The sequence below is a fragment of the Erythrolamprus reginae genome, chromosome 1 (genome assembly GCF_031021105.1).
Source record: "Erythrolamprus reginae isolate rEryReg1 chromosome 1, rEryReg1.hap1, whole genome shotgun sequence".
In the NCBI taxonomy this organism is placed as follows: domain Eukaryota; kingdom Metazoa; phylum Chordata; class Lepidosauria; order Squamata; family Dipsadidae; genus Erythrolamprus; species Erythrolamprus reginae.
This window is the reverse complement of record NC_091950.1, coordinates 335,974,632-335,991,113: the sequence shown is the minus strand read 5'-3', so window position 1 is coordinate 335,991,113 and position 16,482 is coordinate 335,974,632. Positions and strand designations below refer to the sequence as shown.

Below are 16,482 nucleotides of genomic sequence, written 5' to 3'. Positions count from 1 at the left end.
ATTGAAATACAAGCTTCATCCGGTGTTTATTCATGTGCAGTGCCTCAATGCAGATATTAAAGCTTCCACAGGAGCATCAAAACAAGACGGGCTTCTTTAATGAATAAAAGAGAAGTTCTATTTCTCAGGCTTGTGCAAGATCCGAGACACTTCTTTGAAATAATTTTCCAAAATTATTTTTCCAAATAATTTTCCTTTCCCTACTCATGTATAGGCTTTGCACTATAAACACAATAACATGTGGAAGAGAAAATTTGAATCAAAATATACTGCTCAAAAAAATAAAGGGAACACTGACATATCACATCTTAGATCTGAATGAATGAAATATTCTCATTGAATACTTTGTTCTGTACAAAGTTGAATGTGCACAAGAGCATATGGAAATTGATTGTCAATCAGTGTTGCTTCCTAAGTGGACAGTTTGATTTCACAGAAGTTTGATTTACTTGGAGTTATATTGTGTCGTTTAAGCGCTCCCTTTATTTTTTTGGAGCAGTGTATTATAAGACTAAAGCAAAATGAACAAAAAGTCACAACAGCACCCATTTTACTACACATCTGGAGGAAAAAGTTGTTTTTCATGCGGGAGAGATTTTTGTTTCCTGTATCCTTGAACCGTATTTCCCAAATTACTGCGAAGAAATACCTTTTGTGATAATGACTGCCTCTTAGAATTATAGTATAAGAAATCACCTTTTAATTTAAATTCCAGAGGGAGGGGGCCTGAAAAGAGACATTTTGGAAGTGTAGACAAACAGGTCTGGAGTGCTACCCAAAGAAATCTTTCAATAGCCAGAGGGACAAGCTTAGAAATATGTAGCTATTTGTTGCTAGGAAAAGCATAGGTTAATAGCCTTAATTGTCAGCCCTTCAAGGTAAACCAGACTAGGACAGCACAATTATGGTGTCCTACTTTATTGTAAAGCAGTGCTTCTCAATTATTTTCAGTTACGCCTCCCTTCCCCAGGAAGAAGTAAACAATCTCGTACCCTCAACTCTCCACCGAGATGATTGTTTGCAATATTTGGCCTGTTTTCACTGAAAAAACTAAAGCGGCTTATCAGTTTTATCATAATGTGTTTAAGTGATACCTTTATTTAGCTTCATGCTGTCCACCGACAACATTTTTAGACACATATCAGTTTTTCCTCGTCTCCCACCATAGTCACAGTGAAGCCAAGCGCTACATGTGCTTCATCGTATTTCCTCATCTTAGCTTTCGGGAAACTTACATTTGTCTCATTATCTCCGTCTCTCTCCTCCTTTCTTTTTCATCCGTGTTACATAGTTTTCCATGGTGTCTTTTAAGGGTTTGTTATCTGCACTTCTACTCTGTGCTGTGTGCTATTGTTCGGTGCAAAAAAACCCTACACCTTGCGGCAAAAAAAAAAGCATGTTCCTCGGAGTCATGTGCCCCCCCCCCAGCATTGCTCCCCAGCCCCACGGGACCCTGCCCAACTATTCGAGAAGCACTGCTATAAGGTAACAATAACAGAATTTGCAAATCTGAACTTATTGCCCTACTTCCTTATCTCTATGAGAACCAAGGAGATTCATGTCTGAAATGCTAAGTCAAACGACATATCTGTCCCAGGTTCAGACTTCTTTTATTTGGCCATGCAACTTTTCTTCCTGTTCATCAGGAATATTCCCATTTTCCATTACACCTATACTATGTAAAATGTAGGTTACCAGAAGTAATCTTTTCATAAGAAGTAAGAAATTACTGCAAATAAATTAATACGTTTCACACCCTCCCCATCTTCCACTAAGTCATATCACCTAAGATATAGAGAAAAATAGAGAAGAAAAATAAAAGATTTTCTAAATTGGAAATGAGTCTAGTGATGGTAGAAAAACCAATGAATACTATCGCAATTTTCCTAAATTCTGATATTGCCCTGTCAGCATTTCCTCTTTGGACCATGAAAACATGGGAGGTCATAAAAAAAGGAAGGCAAGAGCTTGAACAATACTGTCTTTGTGACTCTATTAGAAAATTTATTCATAATAAGATTTTATAATAGATTTTTATTGATTTTTTAAATCTTGAATTGAAAGATTGTGTGGACTCCTCCGGGTATTCTAAGTTAAGTTATTCTAAGCCTAAACTACAGTAATAATTTTATTCATAATCATTTTTGTCCATATGGCTATATATGTGTCCTGAATCCACATCGCCACATCTATTGGTTACATTTCACATTTACTTGTTACTGTGATTTTACATGCTAGTATGAAAATACAGTTATTATTTCATTACAGTATACAATTGTAATTGTTAAAAGCAATTTCAAATAAAAGGTTTTGGTTTTGTCAACATTTTAATCAAAAACATTTGCAAAAATTGAATCCTAATTAGAAATATAATGGATATGAAATAGATAAAATTATTTTTCAACAAGTCAGTGTGCATTTTAATCTGTGTTTATAAAGAGTTATAGGCACGTTCCAGCCATAAACTGTTTGTGTGTGTGTGTTAACATGTATTTATTTATTTATTTTTCATTCATTTATGTCCCATCTTTTATATTTTTGTAAATAACTCAACATGGCAAAAATATCCAACACATGTTTATCCTCCTATTTTTGCCACAACAACCACCCAGTGAGATGAGTTGGACTGCGAGAGAGTGGCAGGCCTAAGTTCACCCAACTGATTTTCATGAATAAGTCAGGACATGAACTCATGGTCTCTTCTTTTCTAGCCTGGTGCTTAACCCCTAGACCAAACTAGCTCTACATATATGAGGAGTGCTTAGTGCAGTAGCCTGTTCAGATATTCTGGTTTGGCTTAGTCACATCACATGAGGAGAAAAGAGATGAACAGATTAGATCTGCTTCATTTATTGCTTGGGCTTTCCGACGAGTTGGAAGGATAATGGAAGTCTAGGATCTCCAGTGCGGTGGCTATAGATCAGGGGTCCCCAAACTTGGCAACTTTAAGACTTGTGAACTTCAACTCCCAGCATTCTCCAGACTATCTGGTTTTCTTTCTTTCTTTCTTTCTTTCTTTCTTTCTTTCTTTCTTTCTTCCTTCCTTCCTTCCTTCCTTCCTTTCTTGTCTGGAGAATTCTGGGAGTTGAAGTCCACAAGTCTTAAAGTTGCCAAGTTTGAAGACCTCTGCCATAGATATTTCTATGATCACAGACCCATCTCTTGGCAACTTTACAATAGACCTAGTCACAGAACTGCACGAAAAGGTGTATACAAATATTCAGTGCACATTTATGTACATTTCTGCATGGTGTGTGCTATATATTCCCCCTCTCTCTTTTTTTGGATCTCCATAGATGATTATCAGAAAGACCTAAACAGATGCTGTGACTAGAAAAGTTTATTCTTCTCATAATCCACCAAATAAACAGTGTTACCTCATATTGGACATGACTGAATGTATAACATCAACATCAAATCAACTTCAAACTTCTTATTGCATGGTGTGGTACACCAGAATCTTCACTTTATTAGGATAGGAGCATTCTAGAAAACAAAATCCCTTCCTTTCTACTGTCTCCTCCTTTTCCTTCAAAGAATCTGTTTTTGCCATTGAAAATACATAAATTCCTGGGATAAGTTCTGTTCAGAGTTAGCTTGTTTTATTTTTGAGCAACTAATTTGAAGCTGTAGTTATAGCATATTTCAGAAATCTGAAAACCAGAAATATTTTTTTTCTAATGAAAAAAAGACTAAGTCGTCTCTCTGCATTTGAAGTATACCCTTTTCTTTGAATTGTATAAATCACATAGTTTTTACTTTTATGTATAAAACAGAATTTAAAATAAAAGAGGAGAGGAGGAACAGACTTCTAAGAAATATCTGTTCTTTAATATAATATATAAACAGGAAAATGAGTTCTTACTTATTATACTGATACTTGAATCTTCTTTGAAAACCGCATAGAAATACATCAAAAAGGTTATCAAGCACAGCAGAGGATTAGAAAGAAAAAAAATTGGTGAAATAAATATTTATTATTTATTTCATTTATATACTGCCATTAGCCAATTTAAATTACTTTTTAAAGATAAGAACATAAATAATAAAATGGTTCTTCACTTGCTTCTCCAGAAGCAAATGTTGAGATTATAATGGATCCCAAATTACAGAATACATAGAAACATAGAAACATAGAAGTCTGACGGCAGAAAAAGACCTCATGGTCCATCTAGTCTGCCCTTATACTATTTTCTGTATTTTATCTTAGGATGGATATATGTTTATCCCAGGCATGTTTAAATTCAGTTACTGTGGATTTATCTAATACAGCATAACAGAGTTGGAAGGGACCTTGGAGGTCTTCTAATCCAAACCCTTGCTTAGGCAGGAAACCTTATACCAGTGATGGTGAACCTATGCACGTGAGCCATTGCCCTAGGTCAGCTCCCAATGGACATGTGTGTGCCAGCCAGCTGATTTTTGGCTTACACAGAGGCTCTGGGAGGGTGTTTTTGGCTTCCAGAGAGCCTCCAGGAGGATGAGGGAAGACGTTTTTATCCTCCTCTGGCTCCAGGGAAGTGAAACACGAGCCTACTGGGCCCACCAGAAGTTGGGAAACAGGCCATATCTGGCTTTCAGAGGGGGGCGGGGGAAGCTGTTTTTGCCCTCCGCAGGCCTTGAATTATGGGTGTGGGCATTCATACATGTGCAGTAGCGTGTGGCATGCTGTTTTGGCCCCTGAGGAAAAAAAGCTTCTCCATCGCTGCCTTATACCATTTCAGACAAATCATTGTCCAATCTTTTCTTTAAAACCTCCAGGGTTGGAACATCCACAACTTCTGGAGGCAAGCCGTTCTACTGATTAATTGTTCTAACTGTCAGGAAATCTCTCCTTAATTCCAGCTTGCTTCTCTCCTTGTTTAATTTCCATCCATTGCTTCTTGTCCATCCTTCTGGTGCTTTGGAAAATAATTTGCCACAAACATCTTTGTGGCAGCCTCTCAAATATTGGAACACTGCTATCATTTTATCCCTAGTCCTTCTTTTCATTAAACTAGACATACCCAATTCCTGCAACCATATGTTTTAGCCTCCAGGTTCCTAATCATATTTGTTGCTCTTCTTTGTATTATTCTTAGAGTGTCAACATCTATTTTACACTGTCACGATAAAAATTCAATGCAGTATTCCAAGTATAGTTCCAGAGGTGGGTTCCTACTAATTTGGACCAGTTCTATAGAATTGGCAGCGGGAATTTCCCCCTGCTTGCTGAACTGGCAAGCGATGGCCTGTATGGATATAGATGAACCTGCAAATAATCTGGGCTGAAGCCACAGCTCTGGGAAAAGCAATTACTGACATATACAAGTGGACTCAGTTTGCAACAAATATTCAAAGAGATACAAACATTGTTTTCTACAGGTCTCCAGTGCATGTATTTATATAGTAGGTTCCATACATATTGTTCTATCCCAGCTATGAGCCCTCCAAGAAATAGGTCCACACACATGGACTTGACAAGATTTCTTGTCAAGATTAAGGTGACCAGACTGTAACATTGCTAAAGAGGGACACCATTGACCAGGGCCGTCTTGCTTATATTTTGCTTATAATGCAAGAATCTTCAGTTCTAATGATCAGCTTCTCATGCATGAAAAATGAAGCATTTCCAAAGGGAAAAAAACCAAGAAAGTCACATTGGTTATTTGGAAAAAACAGCTTTGCCACAACAGTGTCATTTCTCTTGAATTGTAGGCAGAGTTCTTCTGGCTCTTAATGAATAGGCTCAACTTCAGAAATTTCCAGTGTGGGAGTAAAAGAGTAAATGAAAGTATATAGTGACTTTTCCCCCTTCTTCACAGAATCTGAAGCAGACCTTGATTAATGCTATAATTTTGTCTGGGGTTCCTGACAAACTAGCTCATTTCATAATTCATCAAACAGTCCATCCTTGAACTAGTCAATTATAGTAAGTCTCTTTCATTCCAATCAATAACTGAAATTCTGTAATTACTCTGACACCAAACACCCTGTCATAGATTGTGGATCTCATGGGCAATTGCCACCTGCCTGAAAGAATTCTTGAAATTAGTTTTGAGAGGGAGAGAGAGAGGTAAGGAGGAAGGCAGAAAGGAAGGGAAGAAGGAAGGAAGGAAGGAAGGAAGGAAGGAAGGAAGGAAGGAAGGAAGGAAGGAAGAAAACCAAATCAGAATTGGTCAGAATCAGAAGTACAGTTACTCACATTGTAGCTCTCTTAGCTCATCAAAAATCCTACATGGGCTCAATTGGGTTGTTCTTTGGCTTTCATATAATTTCGACAGTAAATTTGCTTGATTTCCCATTGTATTAGTCTGACATGAAAATTGCAGTCAGCATCATATGGCTATTGTGATGGGAGCTAAAACAACTCATATCATTTTCTCTCTCTTTCTCTTCCTTCCTCCCTCTTTCTCTTTCTTTCCCTCCCTTCCCTCCTCTCTCTTTTTTCTCTTTCTTTTTCCCCCCGTCTCTAATTCTCTTTTGTTCTCTCTCTCCCTCCTTCCCTCCCTCTTGCTCTGTTTCTCTCACTGGAATCTCTTCAAACATGCGGTTCAATTCTCGCCTAGTTTAATTCTCAGCGTGTTCCAAGGAGGTGATTAAAACACCCCAATTCTTGAGGCAAAATTTCGACCGGCCAACGCAGCCACCCCACGGCAGGCTTCACGTGCGAGAAGGAGTGGCCCAAGTGCGCTTCCTCTTTCCCAAGACCAGCACGTGGCCGAGGAAGGTCCCCCAGGTGCTACTTGAAGGCGCCGACCCCCAGCCACAAACAGGCAAGTGGTGGCAATCGGGAAAGAGGGCACGGTGACCCATTTTCTTTCTCTCCCCCTGCCTACATCTCCCCCTCCCTTCCCTTGTAGCCTGACCGGTAGCGGTGGCAGTATTGACCACGACAGCAGGAGCAGCATACAAAGGGGAGCGTGGGGAGGCAAAGGAAGGAACTTCCTGAGCTGCTGAGGCTTATCAAACGCTGCTCTGCACTGCTTCTGTTTTCTGTTAAAATTGGGACATTTTGGAATTAGTTTTGAGAGGGAGAGAGAGAGGTAAGGAGGAAGGAAGGAAGGAAACCAAATCAGAATTGGTCAGAATCAGATGTACAGTTACTCACATTGTAGTGTGAGTACAGGACGTGGGACAAATGATTGAAAAGCATGACTGTCCCACAGAAGGCGGGACGTCTGGCTACTTTAGTCAAGATTGACATGTAATTCTAATAGTTTATTAGCAAGGAGGTTTAACTGTGTAAAATGTATCAGCAAAAGCAAGAAATAAGTCAGTTCCGTCTCAGCTGTTCATTAGAGCCTCAAGCAATAAATCAAACTCCCAAAATAGTTCCCTTTGATCCAATCTCTAATTAACATGACTCACTCTGATTTGGCAGGAAGCCCAGAAATCAAGATTTCATCTTCTTATTTTGTAATTCACATAAATAATCCAAGAGCCAAATCCAAGCAGCCATCACTCACATTCGAAAGTTGACTTCCGCACTGGCTCATCACGAGGCTCACCCTTAAGTAGCCAAAAGGCGTGGCCAAGGGTTCTAGAGATCTATTTACGCAGAGACCTCTTCCTGCTCAGTCATTCATGTCTTCTGACACTTCTGCACACCCTGGCATCAAGAAGAGGTTCTTCCTCTTCTGAATCACTCATCGGCGTCTTTGGAGGTGCAACAGGTCTTGGTTGGCTTTCAGCCTCTGACCCCACATCTTCTCTGACCTCCTCACTATCAGACTCGAGTGCCAAAAGTATACTGGCCTATGATACCAACCCACATCCATCTCTCGATCCTCAGAATCCGTGATCAGCTGCGCGGGACGTGGACAGGCCACAACACATATAAGTGTTTCCAAATATGGTCTGATACAATATCATTTTCATGCAATGACATAACAGCCCAGTTTTATTTGAATCTAATGCAACTGTGAATAGAATTATTTATATTTGATGTGCCAATGATTGTTCTTTCTAAACACTACAGTGATTTTCTCTGCCTACAGCACCATGGCACCAATATCTATGAATGACATGTTCAAAGCACAGTTTGCCTGCAAGGGCCTATTTCCTCTTTGAAGCCAGTGAATGTACTGTAGTGGCAGTTGGCACTGACATACTACTTCATTATAAGACATAATTTTCTGGCTGAAGGCCACAATATCTGGACGTGGTAGGAATGGAAGTCCAAGTGGCTATTAAACTGTAAGCTGAGGAGATATACAGTAGATGTTTTCCAAATAAAAGGTTATTTTTAGATAATTCAATTTAAAGGTGGTTATGTAGCACCACCACCATCCTGCTTCTGAATTATACATCTTGACACAGCTTTCTAAACAAAGCGATTTGTGCAAATGTTGAATAAGCAGAAAAAAGACTGTTTACTCATACCTTCACTTGTTTGTCATCTGATTTTCGTGTGAAGATGAAATACGTAATACAGAAAATGCGAGTCCATGCTCAAGGTTGTAGTTTAAGAGTTGAAAGATTATTTGCTCTATCACCATTCTTGCTTTTCTGAATCCTGCAATTGTTTAAACATGGACTTGTAATGTATTGAAAGTTTAGAATTGAGAATAAATTGAAGTTACTGTGTATCACATTTTTTATCTGATTCCTTTGTTTTTAATTATTTATTTATTGAATTCATAGGCTGCCTAGCTTGCCGAGAGCCTTACAATCAGTTAAAAAAATAATTTAAAACATTAAAATAATTAATAATAACACAACATTTGGTTTCAAATTGGGGAAAAATGGGAAGGAAGGGAGCAAGATTTCTTTATGTTTATTATCAGATTTAAAAATTGCTCATCTTCCTTCCCAGAGGGATTCTTGGCAGTATACAAGTAAAATATGAACACATAAAAAAATCAAAATTACAAAGACAGGAGGGGAGCCTTGAATTTGCTAACCATCCCCATGACTCTGTGCTCCTTTGTGACCCCACCCCCCAAGCAATATGGTAGATCCAGGCCTTCAGATATTTCCAAAAGGCCAGAAACATTGTGCAGAGAAGAGCAGCAAAGATGATTAGGGAACTGGAGGCTAAAATATATGAAGAACGGTTGCAGGAACTGGGCATAGCTAGTTTAATGAAAAGAAGGACCAGGGGAGACATGATAGTCTTCCAGTATCTCAGGGGTTGCGACAAAGAAGAAGGAGTTAACCTATTCTCCAAAGCACCTGAGGGTAGCACAAGAAGCAATGGGTGGAAACTAAACAAGGAGAGAAGTAACTTAGAACTAAGGAGAAATTTCCTGACAGTCAGAACAGTTGATCAGTGGAACAGCCTGCCTCCAGAAGTTGTGAATGCCCCAACACTAGAGGTTTTAAAGCAGATGTTGGATAACCATCTGTCTGAAGTAGTATAGGGTTGTTGGGTGAGCAATTGGATTGCATTTAACCTGTGCCTTGTGTGTACCAGAAAATCCCTTTGACATTTAAAAAGGGAGCTGTTTCTGTTTTTCTGTTTATAAAAACCTTTGGGTTTTCCTTTTATCGTGTGGTGTGTGTCTTCCTGGACTAATTACCCTGTAATTACGGGCGGTTGAAACACACTGGCAGAACACAACCTATTCCTCAAGTTTAAACAGGGTCATCCAAATCTCAAGAACAATATTGGGGAAACATAGGACAATATTTCCTGGATAAAAATCTATTTGTAAGTGTAAAAATCTACAGTGTCAACACTGACTAGATAACACATCAATCAATCAATCAATTAATCAGGACAATATGGGAAATGAGCAATTGGACAGAACCTCTTCCCTTGGCCCTTTATTCTGATTTCAGTTCTTTTATTAATTGAAAAGTTCTGATACAGTTAAAGCCTGTTACCTTTAGCCATGCTTAAATCTGCCACATTAGTTTTAGAAGCAGATCAGATATACCCCCCCACCCCCCAAAAAAGGTGTAAACACATTTTCCCAGAATCATCCCTTTGGATCTATACAATGTTATGCTTCTCAGCAAGTAATTAAGGAAAAAAATAAGGCTAGCCTCAATTTGAGCCAAGTGTGGTCTTCATATATACATCTGCGGTACATTTTGCAACGGCTCAACAGATGCATATTGATGTATTCTGATTGTGAAAACCATTATCCTTCTGTGAGAGGTTCTCTTTGATTGTGACTGTCAAAGATTGGAGAGATACAAAGTGATTGCCTTATAACAAGGAGAGTAAGAGGAAAAAATATTTTTGGAACAACAGCGTTTTTCCTCAAGGTCAGCAGTAAATTATGCTTACTGAATTGAAATAAAATGCAGATACAGTATTCTAAGAAAAACAAACCAATAAAAAAAAGCAAGCAAATCTCATGTAAATAATATTTGGAGATTTTTGCTTTGTTTATGTATTCAGTGAAGTATTTCTCTGTCAGTTTAGCATAATTACTTATCAGATGTTTGCTTCTGGCTTGCATGGACTACTTACAAAGTTACCTATTACAGTCCAGTATTTTAAAAAAATATTTTGTAGGTTAAAAAAAACAACACCCAATTCTTTATTTTCTGTTCATGGAAACCAGACTGGTTTTCCTGATCTGTGGCTTTCTCCCCAGTTTCTTTCTTCCAGATATTCACATGGTCTATTGAAACTCCATTCTCACACTGTGGACAGCCCCATGGTCCACAGCCAACACTCCAAGTTCTTTAGCACCCAGATTCTGTACTCAGTAAGGAAAGTGTCTATGAAGATTCTCAGCCAACCAGATCATGATTGTCCCAAAGGTGCTTTTCCAAGAGGTAACTGGACTTTTATTTATTTATATTTTATTTATTTTATTTATTTATTTTGTCGAATACACAGTGAGGGTTTTAGTGGGTATACTGTATATATATATGTGTGTGTGTGTGTGTGTGTGTGTGTGTGTTTTAGTCTCCCTTAATTTTAAAAATTCCAGCTAAAAAAACATTTATATATATATATATATATATATATATATATATATATATATATATATATATATATATAATTTTTTTTCGTAGATTTTCACGGGTAAAGGTATGACGATCTTGGTATATTCGGGTTTCTTCCCGTGTAGGATTTGGAAATTTCTGGTGACGTTTCGACGAGGTCTCATTCGTCATCTTCAGGCTGGTGTTTCTGTCCTTGTTCTCAGGCGAACACTGCGAGACCTGAGCTGCATTCCTTCTATAAATACGTATATTGCATTCCTTCTATAAAATATAAATATGTATTTATAGAAGGAATGCAGCTCAGGTCTCGCAGTGTTCGCCTGAGAACAAGGACAGAAACACCAGCCTGAAGATGACGAGTGAGACCTCGTCGAAACGTCGCCAGAAATTTCCAAATCCTACACGGGAAGAAACCCGAATATACCAAGACCGTCATACATACATACATACATACATACATACATACATACATACATACATACATACACATATACATAGTAAAATACATGATGAAGGTTATAGAGGAGATACTCATATTAAAGTATATCTAAGAAAGAATAGAAAAGAAGATACAGTATAGTAATAGAACATATCAATGAAAGAATAGAAGAGATATAGGAATGGAAGAAAGGTTTTTCTGGTTTTTCTTTGAAGACATTTGTAGAAGGTGTCTTCAAAGAAAAACCAGTTGCCTCTTGAAAAAGCACCTTTAGGTCAGTAAGGAGAGGCTCCCTGGAAAGTAGTTATTGAAGAATTCTCTATATACAGTACATTTTCTCCATTGGAAGTAATTATAGGAAGTACATAGCTCTATCACTAAAAGCCTTAGCAGTTGCTGCAGATTCAAGATCCAGTTCAAAATTAGGCCCTTCCCATGGTAACTTCTTCATGTTTTGAAGTTCTGGAAACATTTTAAAGGGATTTCTTTCAGAGGTGGTAGAATGTTAAAAGTTTAGCAAAGCCTAACACTAAATTAAAAATCTTCCCCCATTTTTCTTGTTTCAAGTTTGGCTGTCATTTTTCCTAATAATGGGATTAATTTACTATATCAGGAAGACATTATAGTAACTATCATGTGTGAAATTAAATTCCCAGTGCTTTTAATAGATGCTGCACCAAAACCAGCATTTCTTTTTTATGAGCCCAATGGAATTGCAATATTTATATATTTAGAATTATTTCAGATATATTATAAAAATAAATCTCTAGTAGCTTGATTCTATTCACTTATTTGGGAGACTGTTTACCTATTGTATAAACTATATCTGTATTTAACAGATTTATCAGATATAGTTTGTACAATAGGTAAACAGTCTCCCAAATCAACATTTAGTTGATGCCGAGACTCCAAGGGCTACAATGTTTACACCAGGTATTACCTGCAGGGATTTATCCTACATAATCTGATTTTATGAGGAAAATCACGGTTTGGATAACATAAGACTTTTGGAATATATAGTAAACGTGTATGCTGACAAACATAAATCAGCAACATTAGCTTTGTTAATAGACAAAAAGCTTTTGATATACTTCAGATAAAGTTTTACTTCAAATGTTGTAGAAGATTAGATTTTTTTAAAACAAAAATTTAATTGATTTAAAAATATAGAATATAAACACACTCACAACATACAAGTGCTCTAGGATTAGTGCCCACCACCAGACAAACATTTACACCCCACCACCAAATTGGGGGTGTTTCTTATATATACCATTTTAACTCAAGAGCAAAATATCTATTTACATATTATGAAGTGATTCCAATTTATTCCAATTTATTTAGAAGATTAGATTTCCACACAATTTATGTTTGGGGTAGAGTTTATTATATTTATACTTCTGTTCATATAATTGATTATATGCCTTCAAATTGCTGTTGACTTTTAGCTACCATATACATAGATGTTCTCCAAGAGAATCTGTCCCAATCTAATGTGTTAGATCTTCTAATGATTCTCATCCAGCTGCTGTAACGGAGACAATCCACTTTGCTGGTGGTTGTCTTCTTCCTATCTATCTATCTATCTATCTATCTATCTATCTATCTATCATCTATCCATCCATCCATCCATCCACCTTCTATTATCCTACTTTACTATTTTTTTAAAAGAATAACTCTAATATTCCTATCTTCTCCAATTTCCCTTGAAAAACAACCCTATGAAGTAACTTAGGCTGAGAGAAGGTGAGGGTCTTTAAGTTGCCAGCTTTAATGCCTAAGGTGAAGTTATAATTCCATGTTTCCTGGTAGCTAGCCTGGTGCCTTAAACATTAATTCAAACTGGATTTCTTTCTTAATTTCCACCGTACCCAGCATTATAGACTTTTCCAGAATGTTAGTTCTTTGCATAATATGTCCAAAATATTAAAATTTGAGCTTGGTTATTTGCATCTGAAGTGTGAACTCTGAAGTAATTTGTTTGAGGAACCATTTTTTGGTTTGTTTTATCAGCTGCCTCTAGTCTCAGGAGACTTCTTCAACATCAAGGATCAAAAATGTCAATCTTTTAATCCTGTTTCCTGAAAGTCAAGGGAAAACCACCGTCTACCTGATTCTGATCTTTGAAGATACAGTCGCATCCTGGTATTTGAATATTCTTTTCAAGGCTTCCTTGTTTACACTACCAAGTGCTTATATGTGGCATATTATTTTACTGCTTCTTCCTTTACAAGGTTGCTTCTAAAAGGAAAAGTTATCAACAATTTCCATATCTTCATGTTAGTTTTAATCCTGATTGGATTACCTATTGTCATTACTTTGGTCTTCTTTGTATTCAGTCTTAGTCCCATATTTTTCCCCTTGTGTGCCTTGACTTTCAGTAATAAAACTTGTAGATCATTTGCATTTTCAGCTCAGGGGTGAAATGCTTGTGGTTCATACTGGCTCAAACAGATTTTGCTGAACTGCCAGCGGCGGCTGACTGGTCATGGCCCCATACCAGTCCAGTCTGCTGCTCGTTGCTCACTCACCCTACAAGCAGATATCTCAGCATTGCACATGCAACTCTGCACCAGAAGAGGGCTGTGGGAGATGTGGTGCAATGTGCAGCAGACTCGGGACATCAGCTTGCCGTTTCCCGCCTTTTGGGCATGGCGCGCTCTGTTTCCATGGGGCCTTTGGCCGACTGCTGTCACTCTCAGATTCAGTCCCATAGCAGCAGCAAAAGATAAGGTGATGCTGGTAGAGGGAGGGGAGGAAGACCCACTGTGGCTTGGATACCAAAAGGCAGGGTATGGCTGGGTTTTCCGCCAATCCGGGGAGGAAGCGGCTGTCAGTAGGTATAAGAACATGAGAAGAGCTATGCTAAATCAGGCCAAAGCCCACCGAGTCCAGCATTCTGTGTCACACCAATTGTCCATGGGGATCTTGAGCAGAAAGAGAAGGCAAGACCCTCCCTTTCCCCTGACCCCCCAACAAATGCTACCCAAGGTAATCCTGCCTGCCTCAACCAACATAGAGGCGGCACATGGACATCCGTTTCAATAACCACCGATACACTTGCCATCCCTGAATCTGTCTAATCCTGCCTCGAAGCTATCGAGGCTGACAGCTGTCGCAACCTCTTCTGGAAGTGAATTCCATAAACCAACGACCCTCTGGGTGAAGAAATATTTCCCTTGATTTGTCCTCACTTTCTTACCTATGAGCTTTAGGGGGTGCCCCCTTGTCCTAGGATTGTGTGATAGAGAAAATAATTTTTCTCTATCCGCCTTTTCTATCCCATGCATGGTTTTATACACTTCGATCAAGTCACCCCTTAAACGCCGTCTCAAGGCTGAAGAGACCAAAGCATTGCAGCCTGGTTTCATAAGGGAAGTGCTCCATTTCCTTGATCATACTTGTTGCCCTTTTTTGCACCTTTTCCAGTTCCATTATATACTTCTTGAAATGAGGTGACCAGAACTGTACACAGGTACTGAGGCAGCGACGGGTTACTTGTTAAGGCTCAGGGCCCATCCTGCCCGTCTTCTCCTTCTCTTCTGGCTCGACATGCTGAGGCCCGAAGCCTGAGCATGTGAACTGCCACTGCCTTGCGGCGTGATTCCAAGATGGCGGAGAGCTCCCCTGGCTTCTCCCAAGCAATTTCTGTCACTGCTGCTGGCTCTCCAAAGCAAACTCTCCACCATCCCGAAACTGTGCTGCTCCTGAGCACGGCGTGGTTCCAAGATGGCTGAGAGCCCAGGGAAACTGCTGCCGAATGTGTCCATGCAGTGCCTTCCGACCCCTGTCCTATTGTCTATCCTATATCCCATATATCTTCTATTCTATCCCTATATCTTCCTTCTATTCTCTCATCGATTTACTTTATCCTATATTCTCTCTTCTATTCTTTCTCTATTTCTATTTCCTCGAAGATGTCCTCTATTACCTTCATTGTGTATTATTGTGTATTGGACAAAATAAAATAAATAAATAAATAAACTACAAAAACCATCCCCAAGGGGACTCACCAGCCCCTCATGTATGGGGATTGATTTGGAGAAAGGGGGTTTCAAAGAGACTCCCACTCCACCTTCTTTTATCTCCATGCAAAAAATCTCAAAAGGAGGATTTATGCAAATTCAGGGAGAGCTTCATTTCAATTCTCCTGCTTCCATTTAACCCAGCAGTCAGAGGAAAGGGGAGAATCCTTCACATCTCCCCTTTTATTTTCCCAAATTAACTCTCTTTCCAAAGCTGTTCTGGCCTTCTTGATTTGCAGGCTGCAGAGGTATGGCACAATGCAGCCTCCATGTTCACGCAAACATTTTTCCAGACTGTTTAATATTGCATGCTGTATTTTGTTGGGGGGGGGGGGTGAGTGGAAAAACAACAATACAGTATGTGTTTTTTCTGAAACAGATTTGAATTTGTATGTGTTACAATAAAACTCTGGAAAATAGATAGATGATAAATAAGATGGGGGGGAGGGAGAGAGAGATGATGATGATGATATAGGTGAAGATATAGATATAGATATATTGATATTGATAGAGCATTCATGATAGATGATAGATATAAAAGGAAAGGAAAGAAGGAAAGGGAAGGAAGGGAAAGAAAGAAAGAAAGAAAGAAAGAAAGAAAGAAAGAAAAACTTATGACCATAATTGAGCCCCACATTTTGGTTGCTAAGCAAGAGTGTTGTTAAGTGAGTTTCACCCCATTTTACAAGTTGGCCAAGCCTACCCGGTCACCTGACCATGAAGCCATGCCCACAAAATAAGCCACACCCACAGAACCCGTAGGGAATGTTTTTACATTTCACCTATCAGCTATCAGCATAGCAAGGTTATTGATTCTCTTCCTCTAGTTTTATAACCTTACCTATCTTCTTTCCCTTGATAAATATTTCATACATAAGTTGAATAAACAAGACAGAAATATACAGTTTGGCTTCTTGGATCCAAGTCTGTTTCTATTTGTTCTGTCATTCTGGGGCTGGCTAGCATGTAGGTTTCGCTTAAACCTAGACCTTACATCTGTACGTTTGCCATCTATTCCATAATCTGCCTCTGGTCATGTCTTGGTTGTTACAACTGTGCTTCTCCATCTCACCTTCTTGTATCAATAATATAATCAACCTGATTTCCATGTAGATAATTTGGTGGTGT

At 38.6% G+C, this 16,482-nt stretch overlaps 1 protein-coding gene across 1 annotated transcript in view; it reads right to left on the bottom strand.

Annotated features, from left to right (window-relative positions):
* KCNK1 (potassium two pore domain channel subfamily K member 1) overlaps positions 1–16,482 on the bottom strand; it is a 114,347-nt gene that overhangs the window by 56,738 nt on the left and 41,127 nt on the right. The window lies entirely within an intron of this gene.